The 15,995-nt window shown below is 36.7% G+C and overlaps 1 non-coding gene across 1 annotated transcript; it reads left to right on the top strand.

The window, feature by feature from the left end:
* Positions 1-1,527: 1,527 nt before the first annotated feature.
* LOC118491961 lies at positions 1,528-1,634 on the top strand. The gene has a single exon (XR_004892406.1). It is a non-coding gene; the product is annotated as a small nucleolar RNA R71 (small nucleolar RNA).
* Positions 1,635-15,995: the final 14,361 nt, after the last annotated feature.

The following is a 15,995-nucleotide window of genomic DNA, read 5'->3' as shown; positions in this document are numbered from 1 at the left end:
TCTTCCCAACCCCGAACTTCACTTCATTATCCCCATATTTTAAAGTGAGTGTTCCGTCATTCATGTCCACCACTGCCTGTGCGGTGGCGAGAAATGGTCTCCCTAGTATGAGGGGGACTTCGGTGTCTTCTTCCATATCAAGTATGACAAAGTCGGCCGGGTAGACGAAATTGTCGACCTTGACTAGGAGATTTTCAATGACACCTTGCGGGAATTTGACGGATCGATCAGCAAATTGTATACTCATTTTTGTAGGACTCGTTTTTCCTAGGCTGAGTCTTTTGAACATTGATGCGGGCATGAGGTTAATACTAGCCCCGAGGTCGGCTAGTGCATTACGAACGGGGGAGTTCCCGATCTAGCAAGGAATTGTGAAGCTTCCGAGATCAGTTTTCTTTTGGGGGAGTTTGTTGAGTACGAGGGCGGAGCATTCTTCGCCTAAGTTAACTAATTGCAATGTTTCAATTTTCCTTTTATGAGTGAGGAAGTCCCTCATGAACTTAGAGTATTTAGGCATTTGGGTTAGGACGTCAATGAAAGGAATGTTGACATGCAATTGTTTTAGCAAACTTTCGAATTTTGTGAATTGCTCATTGGTCTTTTGACGGATTAACCTACCGGGGTATGGAACCGGAGGAGCCTTGGTGGGTTCTGGAGGAGGAGGAGGAGTGACCTTCTCTTGCTATGGCGGAGATGTGACCTCCTCAATAGGTGCTGGCCCTTCTGCGGGACCCACGGTACGGTTCCGTAGAGTGATGAGATGAACTTGTGCCTTTGGGTATGTCTCGGTATTACTTGGTAGCGCGCCTTGCGGTCTCTCGGAGAAATTTTGGGCTAGTTGATTTGTTTGTTTTTCAATGTTTTGAATACTAGGTTGTTGATTTCTAAAATTTGATTCTAATTGTAGAAACCTATCCGAGTTTTTCTTTTCAGTGTCGGAGATGAGGCGAGATATAGTATCTTCAAGCCTTTCTCGTCCACCTGGTTGTTGAGGGAAATTTTGTGACTCATTTCTTGGTTGTTGAAAGTTTGTTCGTTGGTTTACGCTTTGTTGGTTACTACCATTGTCGGGTTCTCTCCAACCAAGGTTAGGGTGATTTCGCCATCCTTGGTTATAGGTGCCCGTTGGAGGACCCGACGGCCTAGGTCTATTATCAATGTAGTTTACCGATTCTTGATGATCGTCTGTTTCTTTCATACAACTCCAATTTTCATGTGGCCCACCACACCCTTCACAAGCCATAACCGAGACTGTTTTTGTCATTTCCAATTTTTTTATTTTTGAAGAAAGGGCCTCGATTTGGGCTTGTAAAGAAGTGCTTTCATCAACCTTATGGGCCCAGGGCAATAGATTTATTGCCTCGAGGAGTGTGCCACTGGAAATTGGTTTGAGCAATTTCCTCAATTTGATTATATATTTCATGCGGGCGGCGATTACCTAAAAGTCCCCTGGAGCTAGAGTCAAGTGTTTCCCTTGTGTGTGGCAACAACCCATTATAGAAAGTGGATACTTGTTGCCATATCGCAAGGCCGTGGTGTGGACACTTTCGCAATAGCTCCTTGAACCTTTCCCAAGTTTCATATAAGGATTCCCCGTCCTCTTGTGAATATGTATTAATTTCAGTCATTAATTTAGCCGTTTTAGCGGGAGGGAAATACTTATATAGAAATTTTTGGGCTAGTTCATCCCAGGTGTTTACCGATCCAGCTGGGAGGGCGTTAAGCCAAGCTTTTGCCCGGTCTTTTAGTGAAAAAGGAAACATTCGGAGGCGGATGGCGTCATTTGATGCTCCATTGATCCGAAAGGTATCACATATTTCTAAGAAATTAGTAATATGTAGATGGGGATCCTCGTCCGCAAGCCCATGGAAGGTTGCAGAGTTTTGAAGCATCTGTATCAAATGCGGCCGAAGTTCGAAGTTATTGGCTTCAACATTCGGTGCTTTTATAGCGGCGCCGAGATTACCTACGGTGGGTCATAGATAATCCATGAGGGTACGTTGGTCCGCCATTGGAAGTGGGTTCCCCGAAACCTTCTCTTGGTTTTTAGCTTTTAGTCTTTTTCTGAGAAAGCGTTCGGGTTCTTCTAGAGGTTCTTTTATGTCTTTATTAGAACTGGAGCTCATACACTACGTAGAGGTGGCGTCTGGTTCCAAGTCCTGCAACAAAAACAGAAAAGAATGTTGGTCAGAAGGTTCACCACGGCCCCGTGCTCAGTGAACACGGCCCGTGATCGGAGTTACAGTGATTGTTTTCCGGATCCCTGTTACTGGAGAGTTGGACACGGCCCCGTGTTGCACCGACACGGCCCCGTGGTCAGCCTTCTGTAACTCGGAAAACTAAAAACTGCCAGTAACACTGCTGGGCACGGCCCGTGTCCGACCAGGCACGGCCCGTTCTGAGCTCTGCAGAAGCTGAAAATTTAAGAAAATCCTAAAAAAATAAAAAGAAAATAAAAAAAATGATTAGGCCGTTGATTCCTAACTTTCTTAAAATCCTTGTGTCCCCGGCAACGGCGCCAAAAACTTGATGCGTGTTTGGTGTAATATGTTTTAGGTATATACTTTAAGCCCTTTTTACATTTTAGCCAAGTTTTAAATTTATAAAACACGATATTTACTAACACTAAACACACATATGGGCAAGTGCACCCATCGTGGACGTAGTATAGTGTTGGTAAGATACCGAGGTCGTCTAAGGACACAAGAGCTTTTAATACCGGTTTATCCTCAACGTCTAATCAAATCAAAATGTTAGAAAAAGATTTTTTAAACTAAGAAAATAAAACTAACTAAATGCTAAAAAATAAAATAAAAATAAAAACAGATAGACAAGATGAATCACTTGGATCCGACTCGTGTGTTAGTATAACCTTTGATTATTTTCGCACTTTTGCACTTGTTTAAGAGATTATCTTAGTTATTGTAGTAGGCCCCTCTTTTGAAGGCGACGTTACCCTCAACCCAGTAGTTTGAGTCAGCAAGGATACAATCCTAAAGGGTCGGATTATTGAAAGATAATTAATTAAGTTATTAATGCAAATTATGGTAGGCCCCTCTTTTGGAGGTGACGTTACCCTCGACTAAGTAGTCTGAGTCAGCAGGGATACAGTCCTAAATAGCCGGGTTATAGTATTAATAGTAGTTAACTTATGAGGGGGTCAAAGAGTTTGGACCCCCGCCATCCAATACCTTTGGGTATTGAAGGAGGTCCTACTAAATTTGACCCAGGTCCCTTGCAGGACCTCTAAACGCTGAACGAGGGCAAGACCCTTACCAAACCGTTCCCTTAACCCCCGACCAGGTAGCCAACATACCTCCATATAGACCGTGGAGATATGAATGGTGAAAATCTTTTATTTTATATAGACAGTAAAATAATGCCAAGACACCACGGACAAACGATAAGGAAGAATCACCTTCAACATAAGAAACTAGTTATTAAAGTCATTAATACAAAACCAATTAAGAAGTGCAAAAGATTAAAAATAAAAAGTATTATACTAAACACTTGTCTTCACCAAGTGATGTAAGAGACTTAGGCAAACATGGCCTTGATTGTCAAGAACTCTTACGATCAATCTTGGATCCCGAGACGACTCACACACTCTATGATGGACAATGGATGATGGTGGTGGATGATGGTGTTATGGTGGTGGTGGGTGGTGGGTGAAGTGTGAGAGAGGTGGTGTGCCAACGGATGAGTTGCAATGGCTCCAAGCACTCCTATTTATAGGCTTAACATAAGCCTGGGCACGGCCCCGTGTCCGCTGGGCACGGCCCCGTGCCCGTCTGACACTATCTCTCTTCATTAATTGTAATTCGCAATTACAATAAATGCGCCTGCAGTACTTTGGGCACGCCCCCGTGTTCACTGGGCACGACCCCGTGGTGAGCAATAGAAGCTTCTACAGGTTAGTCTTTTCTGCAGCTTCTTGGGCACGGCCCCGTGCTCACTGAGCACGGGGCGTGTTCAGTATTCTCTCTTCTCTGTTTTGCTTGGGAGGATGCTGTCGAGGGGTCGGGCAGTCCACTTTTGTTCCCTTTCTTGTATTTATGTTAGATTCAGCTGTCTTTTTGCTTCTTTTGTTAATTTGAGCTCATTTAATCCTGAAAATACAAAAGGAAGACAAAAATACACTTTTTCCAACATTAGTACTTAAAAAGGGTTAGTTTTATGCCTCATTTGATGTACTTTATATGTTGCATTTTACACACATCAGTAATCATTTTACATTCAAAAATTAAGAAGAAAATTGTTCCAGGTCTTGTGTTTGAACTTTTATCTTTTGGAGAGCAGTCCTCTCGAACTAACCTCTTAACAATTGGTGCTTTCATCTTGAACTCCCCAATGCTTCGAGGAAAGATGCCTCCACATCCACCATTGATGACAGTATGCAAACCGTTCTTGACCGTCTAGACACTGACACCACCCACATGACCACCCACGTTACCGCCTTCAACGCCGCCCTCATTAGCCTAGCTGAAGCCACCTCTAATCTTCCTACTGCAATTTCCCTTGCCGTGTCTTCCACTCCACCGCCAAACAACCATCCGCCACACAACCTACCACCGAACAACTACGGCATACGGCCACCAAAAATCCATTTGCCAACCTTCGACGGTTACAATCCCTTAAATTGGCCTTTTCAGGAAACCAACTACTTTGATTACTACTCCATCCAACCTGCTCAACGCCTCTTTTTGGCCCAATTTTACTTCACCGGAGATGCCTTGAGTTGGTATAAATACCTTGCCAACAACCGTCTTCTAGGTATGTGGTTAGAATTTTCCCGGGCTCTCAACTCCATTTTGGTTTGTTGGATTATGAAAACCACCAAGCCTCACTCTTCAAACTCAAACAACTAACCACCATCACCGCCTACCAAGCTAATTATTAGCATTACTAGCATATTCTTCACGTGTAGCTTCCCAATTCTAATTATTTATAATTAAGTTGTGTAAACTGTAAGTTTTAACTTATGTATTTAAGCCACTTAGACTATAGCTTAATAGTCATATCAACGTCATAACACCCTTCAAAAAATATGTAACGATTAACGTCCTTAATAACCTTTCAATCATTACTTTACAAATTTTTATCTCATTTGGCGTTATACTAGAAATGTTCCTCCATGTTTATGTCCCTATAATGCTTAGGGGGAGAGGGCAGTGTTGAGGGCCTCTTCATTCCCCCAAACACGCGAGGGGCAAAATTATTATTATTTTTTTTTTTTGTTATTTCGTAGAAAGAACTTGAAATTTTCCAGATTGTGAGTGGTTTTTAAAATTTTGGTATGACATTTATTATCTTTAACTATGTAAGATATTTTTTCTTTATTAAACTCATGTAAAACACGGGTCTATATCCTACTATACTATTAAAAAAAACACAATTTATTTTAACCATTTGCTTTCTTTTTTACAAGATCCACCTTATCTTTCCTCCCTTATCCTTGTTATTTGTTTATTATTATCATTAATCATAATCACTTATCACATGATTAGGTTACGACATACATGTAGACTTTTAATGAAAAAAAAAAGCCAACAAGGATGACACTATGACCACTGATTTTCCTTTTCCTAGGTAACGGAAATATACCTCGGAGAGGCATGGTTGCCAAGCATAATATCACTTTCATAATGAACCATAATGTTACTTTCATGATGATACCGGATCTACTCAAGCAACAATGACCTCCATAAATATATTACTTTTAGGCCACAGGGTCAGCATCGCGCCACCCCGTCAGATCAGTAATTTTGGCGCTCTCCCCTTCCCCCTACATGTTACCAAGGGGGCGTTACCCCTTATCCGCCAGCACGCTAACGGCCAGAAAATGGTTTTGAAGGTGGGCTCATTCTTTTCAACCAATCAAATCCCTTCTTTTTATTTTTTTTATTTTGTTTAATAGAGAGCTTTAAATCATTGCACATAAGTTAAGGAAGGGGCTTTAAAACTCCCTATTTGACATGACACTGATGTGACGTTGATATGGCATGATAAAGCCTCTATGAGCTTTATACCACATCCTCCAGCCTTATAATTATAATAGTAAGATTTGTCTTACTATGTTTATCAGGCCTTGAGGCATGTTACTATTCTCCATTCAACCACTAGTATACTCTTCATCCATTCAACACTCTGTTAAGATCATGCGTAGTCGTTGGGGTGAATAATGCCCCATTCTAGGGTGTTTTATGTCATGTGGCAGCCCAGTCAGCAATTGGGTATTATTGGGCGTTTTTACAAAAGGGGTGTAGTGGGGATGTGGGGTATTATGTTTGTAATAAAATAAAATAAAAAAACATTTAAAAAATCTTATTGGCCAAAAAAAGGAAGCTCAAATGTGATTGGCCAAGAAAAAGCCCCACCAGCGTGATTTATAACACGCTATAACAAAAAAAAAAAAAAAAAAAAAAAAAAAAAAAGTCAAACACGCCCATGCGTAGTGGCCCTTCGGCATGATTGGGCGATATTGAGCACAAAAAACGCCCTTTTGGCAGCCACTACGGATGGTATAATGTTTCGAACACAAAAAATATCATTAGTAATTTTGAAACAAGAACATAAATATAAGATTAATATTCTCCTATATATTAAAAGATGAATGAAATGAACAGTAATTAAAATATAATAAAATATTATATACAGCTTTTATATAGTTTTATTATTTTCACATTATAATAATTATTATCTACTTTACTTTTTAAGTTTAATAAGCTTGGTGTTAACCAGTACTTGTATCGAAAATACCGGTTCGTTATCCGTACATTAAGGTAAAAAACAGCACCAGCCTGGTACATAAAACGCCGAAAGTCGGTACCGGATTGAGTTTGATAATCTTTTAGTTCGAGAAATTTGGTACTACTACCCAGTACCATTTGCTCATCCATGATCATGGGTACCGTACGAACAACAACGGTATCGTACAACTTTTTTTTAGTTTCAGGGGTAGGGATGAGCTCGGTACCAATTAATATTAATATTCTCCTATATATTAAAAGATGAATGAAATGAACAGTAATTAAAATATAATAAAATATTATATACAGCTTTTATATAGTTTTATTATTTTCACATTATAATAATTATTATCTACTTTACTTTTTAAGTTTAATAAGCTTGGTGTTAACCAGTACTTGTATCGAAAATACCGGTTCGTTATCCTACATTAAGGTAAAAAACAGCACCAGCCTGGTACATAAAACGCCGAAAGTCGGTAACGGATTGAGTTTGATAATCTTTTAGTTCGAGAAATTTGGTACTACTACCCAGTACCATTTGCTCATCCATGATCATGGGTACCGTACGAACAACAACGGTATCGTACAACTTTTTTTTAGTTTCAGGGGTAGGGATGAGCTCGGTACCAACTGATACCGAATCGGTATTGGTACCGAAAATACCGGTTATGGTATCGGTATATGAAGGTAAAAACCAGTGGCGAACCGGTACCAGGAACGCCAAACGTCAGTACCGAACTGGTACTTAGAATCTTTCGGTTGAGGAAATTCGGTACCGGTACCCATTACTATTTGCTCATCTCTGACTACGGGTTTCTACCGAACAACATCATTACCATACAACTTTTTTAGTTGATTTTATTTCGGTTATTTTTTAGTGTTTTTTTCTAATTTTTTTTTATTCTTCTCAGCGATTCCGTGTGCAACGCGCTCGTAGTGATTTCAAACACATATAAACACATACTAAATAATAAAACAAGTTCGCCGCAACGCGGCGATGGTTTTTATAACTAATTGATATTAAAAACTGAAAAAAAGTCATACCTATTTCTTCTACGCCAAAAGGAGGTTGAATACCATTTTCATTTTATTATTGACAAATCGCATGATCTTCGTCTTCTAAAATTAAATGATATAATATGATGCACACATATTATGTTTCTTATTCTTTTCATTGCAATGGTCGTTCCACATCCTTGCTTTTTCTTGTGTTGTTTTGAACATTTCTTGTATTTCATCTTGTGGGCATGAGAATGATATGACAAATATAGAATATTCAATATATATTATATCGGTAAGATAAATGATAATACACATTTTGGGTTTCATACATGGGTTTTAACAAAAAAAAAAAAAAAAAAAAAAAAAAAAGATTAAATCCAGCGGAAACAAAAACATGTACGAACTGATCCAAACCAAGAGTCCAAATACAAACGAATCACAACAACAGGATGTTTAGAACCAAATACCTCAAATCAGTTGCAACATACTCTAAACCACATGCGGCACGCCAGTGCGGCAGCGCTAGGGTGGTCAGCGACGGAAGAGGGGCTGATGGTGGTGGTTTGCAACGCGAGGGAGAGAAAGAGTGAAACTGGTTCTAAGGTTTTTGGTTTCCTTTCAGAATGGTTCAACAAAATCTTAATCCCTTACTCCCTTTTTTAATTCACCAAACCTTAATTCGAGTTTACATGCCCCCATGTCTATCTTTAATTGGCAAGGGTTTTCGAACAGATCGAAATATAAAAATATAGATTGGGGGGAGTGGTGTTCTTTTGTAAATATGTAACATGGTTTTGGTTGTTTGTTGTTCTGGCCCGGTTTGGGTCGGAGTTTTGTTAAAGAAGTTTACTTTTCAAAAAAAAAAAAAAAAAAAAAAAATTGGCCAGGGTTTATCTGATTTAGTTATTTAAACTTACTTAAATAATTCAAACCTAATTAGATGATGATCTATTAGATAATTTAAATAAACCATTAATTTATTAAACCTAGATAAATAAATAAGAATTATTAGTTATTTAATTGCTGTGATTAATTTAATTAAAATTTAGTTAAATAATCAAAGCTTGTTAATTATTTAAACGAACTAATTAAATAACCATTGAGGAACCTATGTCCACGAGCTGCAACTGCAACTATGTTATTTCATTAATCACAAAATCAAGATTAGAATTACATGATATCTTTCTATACTAATAAATAAAAATCTTTTTTGAACACGTGTCACTTTCTGGTGATTTCTCACCTTATTTTTTCCTATTTATCTCTCATATTAAATAATAATAATAATAATAATAATAACAATAATTTTAAACAAAAAATTAGATAAGAATATGAACGTTTATTTTTATTATGATCATATTAAGTAATAATAATAATAACAATAATATTTTTAAACAAAAAATTAGTTAAGAATACATATTTAACAAAGTAAAATGTTATAATAAGTAAATAGTACATTAAAGTTCATTTTTAAAAGATAAATCTTCATGATTGTATGTGTTAACATATGACGTTATATTTTATTAAACACGTGGAATATACGAGTTTTTTTAAAGATATATCTTTATAATTATTTATTATATAAAATTACATTTATGCAAAATAAAAAAAGTAAAATTTTATAATAAGTAAATAGTATATCAATGTTCATTTTTAAAATATGAATCTTGATAACTGTTTGTATTAACATATGACATTATATTTTATTCAACTCGTGCAATATACGAAATTTTTTAAAAATCTATCTTTTTATTATTTTTTATATAAAATTATATTTATACAACCCGTGTAATACACGGGGTTGTAACCTAGTATATATATATATAACAAGATTAGGGCGAAACAATTTAGGAATCAAAACGTGGCCCCCTAAATAAAATTGGCCCAAAGGTCTTACACTCAACATGATCACCTCACATATATTGACATCACCTTGCAATCGGGCAACTACTCCAATTTTAGTGTGTATAATCAATACTACCAAGCATTTTGGTAAGACCATGGGGTATGGTGGGGCTTGGGTTGAGGCTTGGGTTGGGCATTTGATGACACGTGGATCTTGAATATTACAAACCCAAAGCCAAGTTTTTTAGGGGTATGGTGGGGCTTGGGTTGGGCGTGGCTGGGCGGCGTGGCCTAGCCACATCAACATTTTTTTATATATATTTTTATTTGTAACTAAATAAAAAATAAATATACATATTTTTTTAAAAATACATAAACATACATAATAATGGGCCAATCACAATCCGCCAACTCACCTTGCTCCCCCGCCCCACGTCCGGCTTGAAAGCCAAGCCCCAAAGGGCCACGCCCCAACCCAAGCCCCATACCCCAGGGCCTAAAGCCATGTCTTGATTCATGCGCCTCATACAATTTTTGAATGTCGTTCCATGTTGATTTACGCAAATATTGTCTGCCATAAACTTAATGACACATTCAGAAAAATAAAGGAGCACAAACAGAGAAATACCTTACAAATTATGAACTAATGAACACAAACAGAGGAGTACATTCAGTGGCGGAGTCAGAAATTTTTTCTTATGGTGTCATTTTTTATGAATACCCCGATTTATAGTAACCCGGAGTCGAACTTTTTTGGATCGGTTCGGATCTAGTCGGGTCAAATCACATGATAAAAGCAAATATCACAGTAAAAGTAAAATGTCATTGAATTAAAACACATAATAAAATTACAAAGTCATTTGAAATATATAATAAAATGCATTTAATAGTTGCTTTGTACTCATTTTCATGTTTTGAAAATGATTCATAATGTTTTCAATGGCAAATTGAAAAAAAAAAAAAAAAAAAAACCCTCTTTTTCATTATAACAAACAAGTGCACACATCATTCAAGTGATCATCAAACATCCTGTTAGGTTAAACAATTGAAACAAAACTAATTAGACATGAGGCTATAATGCTTACTGGATTAGAAAAAATAAAAATTAAGCATGGATCTTTAATGATTTAAAGTATACTAATTAAATTCAAGTAAATGGGCTTAATTTTTGAAATATAAATTTGTTTATTAAGTAACTGTTTTAGAAGAAAACAAAACAATGGTGTCGTTTGTAAAAACACAATGGTGTCGCTCGTAAAAAAGCACTGGTGTCGCTCGAATTTTCCCTATTATACGTTGTATTTGCTACACAAAATTCAATGGTGTCGGACGACACCGTTGTTCAAAGTGTGGCTCCGCCACTGAATACATTACAAATTACATTCTTATCGTTCAGGGTCAACTCTCCCATGGGCCTAAAAGTTTTTAGTTTTCTCAAAATATAATTTTTATATATAGTTTTTTTTTTTAAACTGTATAATTTAACTTAAAAGTTTAAACTTAATATGTTTTCAAACCCGTTAACTTATCATATTTAGTTTAACTTAATTTAACCTAACTAAACTAAATAATGTTTTAAAATTTAGAGAAAAATGCCCGGATAGTCCATGTGGTTTGCCCATTTTTCACCTTTAGTCCTTAACTTTCTAAAATTACAGCTATAGTCCTCAATTTTTGCAATTTCGTTCCCGGATAGTCCCTGACACGGATGGGGGTTAGTTTTTGGTGTTAAGTGGATGTGAAATTACTAAAATGCCCTTTTTATTAAAAATCTAAATTCTTTTTTATCTTCTTGTAGATCAGAACTACCATCACCCCAGCCTCCACCCTTTCTGGACGATGACCTCTCCCCAACCTCCACCCTTTTCCGACCACAGGCCACCACACCCATCCACCTTTCTGGATACTTTTGTTTTTCCGGCAAGCTCCACCCTTTCCGACCACACACCACCGCCACCCCGTCATCATCAAACCGCTGTCATCATCCAAACCCACTCACTACTTTCATCAAACAGAAATTTGTTGTCTTCAAGATAACTTTTAGTTGAGCATATGATAAGCATAAGTATCTTGCAAGAAAAAAATATACATAACTTACATCTGTGTCTTCATCAACATCACTATCATGAATTCCAACTTCTTAAATAAGTCTTCTGTTTGCATCAGAAAGTACTAGGAAACAAAAAAAAAAGGTTGATTTATCAACTAATCTTAAAAATAACACCAATATTTCAAGATTCACTCACTTCCACAGGACCGGATAAAAATCATAAAAATCTAATCTTGATAATACCATTCTTAGAACAATTAATCACAAATTAAACTCAATTAAGAAAATGGGTATAATAAAATGGGTAGTGGATTATAACTTCAAGGTATCAATTGTTTTATTGATCACGTAATTTTTGATACATAGGAATGGAATGACAATCCAAAATATATAGAACTAGGTTAATGCCCGCGTAATACGCGGGCTTTGACCAAAACAATATTATTTACTTTGAAATGAAATGTTCTGTACAAACACATACATTGGAGAAAATAAACAGAAAATTATTCAATCTCGGAAAAAACTTCCTTGTATACTATATATGAAGATTGTCAATGCTTACAAAACTACCTAAGAGTGATCACATCTTTCAAATAAAATAACAAAATTTTATTGCGAAAATATGAAGATTGTGAATGGTTAGAAGAATCGATAGCTAATTTATACAAAAGAATATCATCTAACTATTGTATAAATCAAGAACGTAACATTATAAACATAAGAAAACATTAACCTAACCGAAAGTTAAAAATGGCCATATGAGAAAAACAAAAGTACTTCATAAACTATTGTAAACATATATAAAGACAATGATAATAACATCAAAAAGTAACACCATTCAACCACATATTTAACTAAGCTATTTGTACCATTACAAAACATCAACATAAACTAAACCATAATAAAGTAAGCAAAGTTTTCATGTCCATCAACCCAACATCCAAAATGTACATATCAAATATACTAACCAACAACTTAACAAACCATAGCTGTTATAAACAAAATGCATACCAGTCTTGCTTAGATCGAGGTTACATCATTCAACACAATCTTCTTCTAGGATGTTGCATAAGTGAAGTGTAACATATGACCAAACTCCAACTGGTTATCTGCCATGAACTTTCTCCAACCATCAACGGCGTAACGTAATGTACCACCATTTAACTCCGTCTTCGTCTCATAAACCTCCACATCTCCAGTCATGTTTTGAACATATAAAGGTTCCAAGTTATCAGACAGGCCTGCTCTGTTTACAACTTCAACAGGAAGACGCTAAATGTAGGATCGTGAAACGACCTGACGAGTCGATCAGAAGAGCACTCAGACCGAACCAGAGGCGGAATACATTGATTTAGTCTTCGTTTAGCATGGATTCACTATTAATTGTCTTTTTATTGATCTTGTAACAGCTTTACAGTACAAAGACACTTCGACGGAGCTTCGCCGTCGGAAATCAGAGAGTTACAACTGACATCGTTTGAGACCTATTTATACTATCAGCCCCTTCCATTTGAAACCATTCAAACGGACAACTAATCTCAAACGGTCACTACTCAAACGGTTAACATTAATTCAAACGATCATCTTCAAACGACCAAGCTATTACAAACGGAAGCTTATCTCAAACGGTTGGGCCTTCATACGGATCCTTACACATGATTGGGCCTTCTATTGGCAGCTTCCTATTGGACCTTCAAAAGGTTATCATCTCCACATTCTGTTTTGTCTTTATTCAATCTTAACTTTCACGTGTACATTGTAGACTTTTCATGTGATGATGATGCAATGGATGATGTCACAAGGATGATGTCATCATCAAGAATGATGACATCATTCTTGTTCCATACTGTAACGAACCCGAGACTCGACATAAGACGAAGACGACAGATGACTGCACCAACAGACTCCCCCTCAGATGTTGACGAGTCTTAAGTGTCGAGTCTTCGCATCTTCAGCCTTTATCAATCTCTTTTCTTTCTTAGCAAATACCAGGATCTTCTCTTTGGCTCTAGCCTCGTCAGACTCCCCCTTTCATCATGATGGGATCGCTATCTGGAATTTGCTATCACCTTGAGATCAATCCCTGGCTTTATCACTGTTTAAGCTCATCTCAGGTTCTGATGTATCTCCTGGCTTTCCGTAGCAACAGGATCAGAAACCTACACATCTCAAACATTCTATTACAAACCAACAAAATTGTGATTCAACTTAATGAACCAACTTAACATTTAAGAATTTTTCACATTTAAAATTTAACAACTTTTAAACTTTCCAAAATTTGATTAAACATTTCAAACCAATTTAACCAAACCATCTGTTCATCATGTTTAGCCTTTGAGATTTTGAATATCCGCTTTTCAACATCAGTGGTCGAAAATCTTTTTGGATTTATCAAAAATAAGAAACATAAATGCAATAGCAGAATGCAGCAAAGAAATATTTACAAACATTATTTTTGTGAGTTCGTGCAAGAGGATCATATCAGTTTTTGAGACAAATCACACGCACCGTTAAGCTTTTAATCGTTTTAAGCTCTAAACGATTCACGTAGATTGACGATATTGTTGTCCACTTAAACTCAATCTAAAAACTTTCGAAATGCTTACCGATACGTTAAGGTATATTAATTTTGCACTAAATTCTTATGGACCCCACGATCTCAGCATATCCCCTCATCATGTAATACACTAACTCAAGTAATGCCTTTAAACTTTTATCAACTGTGAATTGTGCGAAAACAAAGCAGAATGTTTAAACATTAACAATCAGGTCGATACTTCCGTATACGCAGAGAAAGTCCAATGTTTAAACAAAATAAGAAAATAGAAACAAGTTGAAGTTGTTTAGGCTTTAACCACCAGGTCGATACTCCCGTATACGCAGAGGTGATCCAAAGCTTAAACGAAACACCAAAGAAAATAAAGCAGAACGTTTAGGCAACAACATCTAGGTCAATACTCACGTATACGCAGAGGATGTCCGATGCTTAAACAAAATAAAGAAATAAGACAAGTTTAAATCTTTGCAAATGAAATGCACAATCACATCGACTTTTTAGCAAAGTTGTGAAAGTTCACAAACTTAACCAGTTTTATGTCTTTTGACAATCAGCGATTACTGAGTAGGCACACAATCAAGAAGGACAAAACTAAGTACTATGCTTTCAATCATGTTTCCCACTAAAACTAGGCTTTTTCATTTAAGTTTGTATCGTTATCGCAAATCTACTAGTCTAGCTGAGCCTATCGTCACATCTTTAGTGAGATCGCTTATCACATTTTATCTCTCCAATTCTTTAGCATGACGTGACAGTCCAACTGATCTACTATCATTTCCTCTTGTTTCAGCAAAACTCATTTTGAATTTTTCAATGTTTTTGACGTTTTCAAATTTTCTAATTTTTTTTAAAATTTTACTCCCCCTAAAATCAAAATATGTTTCAATTTTGATTTTCTGGGAAAATTTGAAACATACTGTACAAACTTGACAACTTGATGAGAATCGCTACAATTCTCCATCCGTTTGGCTTAAACAATCAGAACTCCCCCTCATAACAAACTATTTTCCCATTGTGATTTCAAAACACTTAGGTTTGTTTTAATCAAAATGGTTTTTCCGGAAAACTTAGTTTGTTTACCAATCATTTGTAGATTATGGGGATCAAATCATGTAGTTAACTCAAGTTCAATTTAATGACCTTGATTAACCACTTGTAAGATTGATCTGAGTCAAAATCTGAACCACTTGAATCAATCACAAACAAACCTTTTACCTTTTGAATGAATGACGTTACCGAATAAAATTTTAAGAAAGATGCCGATTCATGCTCCACGCTTACCAACCTGGGAGCTCCGGCAAGTCAGGTTTTTCTATTTAAACAGATTCACCCAAGCCTGACGGTCCTTGGGTGATTTCGAATTCTTGTTCAACAATGGTGGAAAATTTGCATCATCCATTGTTAAACCTGAATTCTCCTTTTGTACCTCAACTCCAGGCTCTTCTGGCTTTGACGAACCAGAATCATTGCCTGCACATGGCTTGTCTGACTTTGACACGTCAGAATCATCACCAGGAGGTGGCTTGTCTGACTTTAACACGTCAGATTCATCGCCGACCATTTTCTTCTTCTTCTTTTCTTCTTTCGTCCTCATATTTGTATCTGATGAATTAGTCTTGCTTGACTTTGCAGTCGAGGAAGTTGATTCATCAGAACTCTTATTCGATCTATCCAGTGAACCTGAGGACAAAATCTTCTCTAGATACTCTCTCGCCTTCTTCCTCTTCTTTCGCAGTCTGTCTTTTTGCCCTTGAGAAAGCTTTAGTTTCTTTTCTTGAACTTTGGGTTCTTG

This window comes from Helianthus annuus, chromosome 4, assembly GCF_002127325.2.
Source record: "Helianthus annuus cultivar XRQ/B chromosome 4, HanXRQr2.0-SUNRISE, whole genome shotgun sequence".
Classification (NCBI taxonomy): domain Eukaryota; kingdom Viridiplantae; phylum Streptophyta; class Magnoliopsida; order Asterales; family Asteraceae; genus Helianthus; species Helianthus annuus.
Note: the sequence above shows the minus strand (reverse complement) of the source record. Positions and strands in the feature narration are given on the sequence as shown.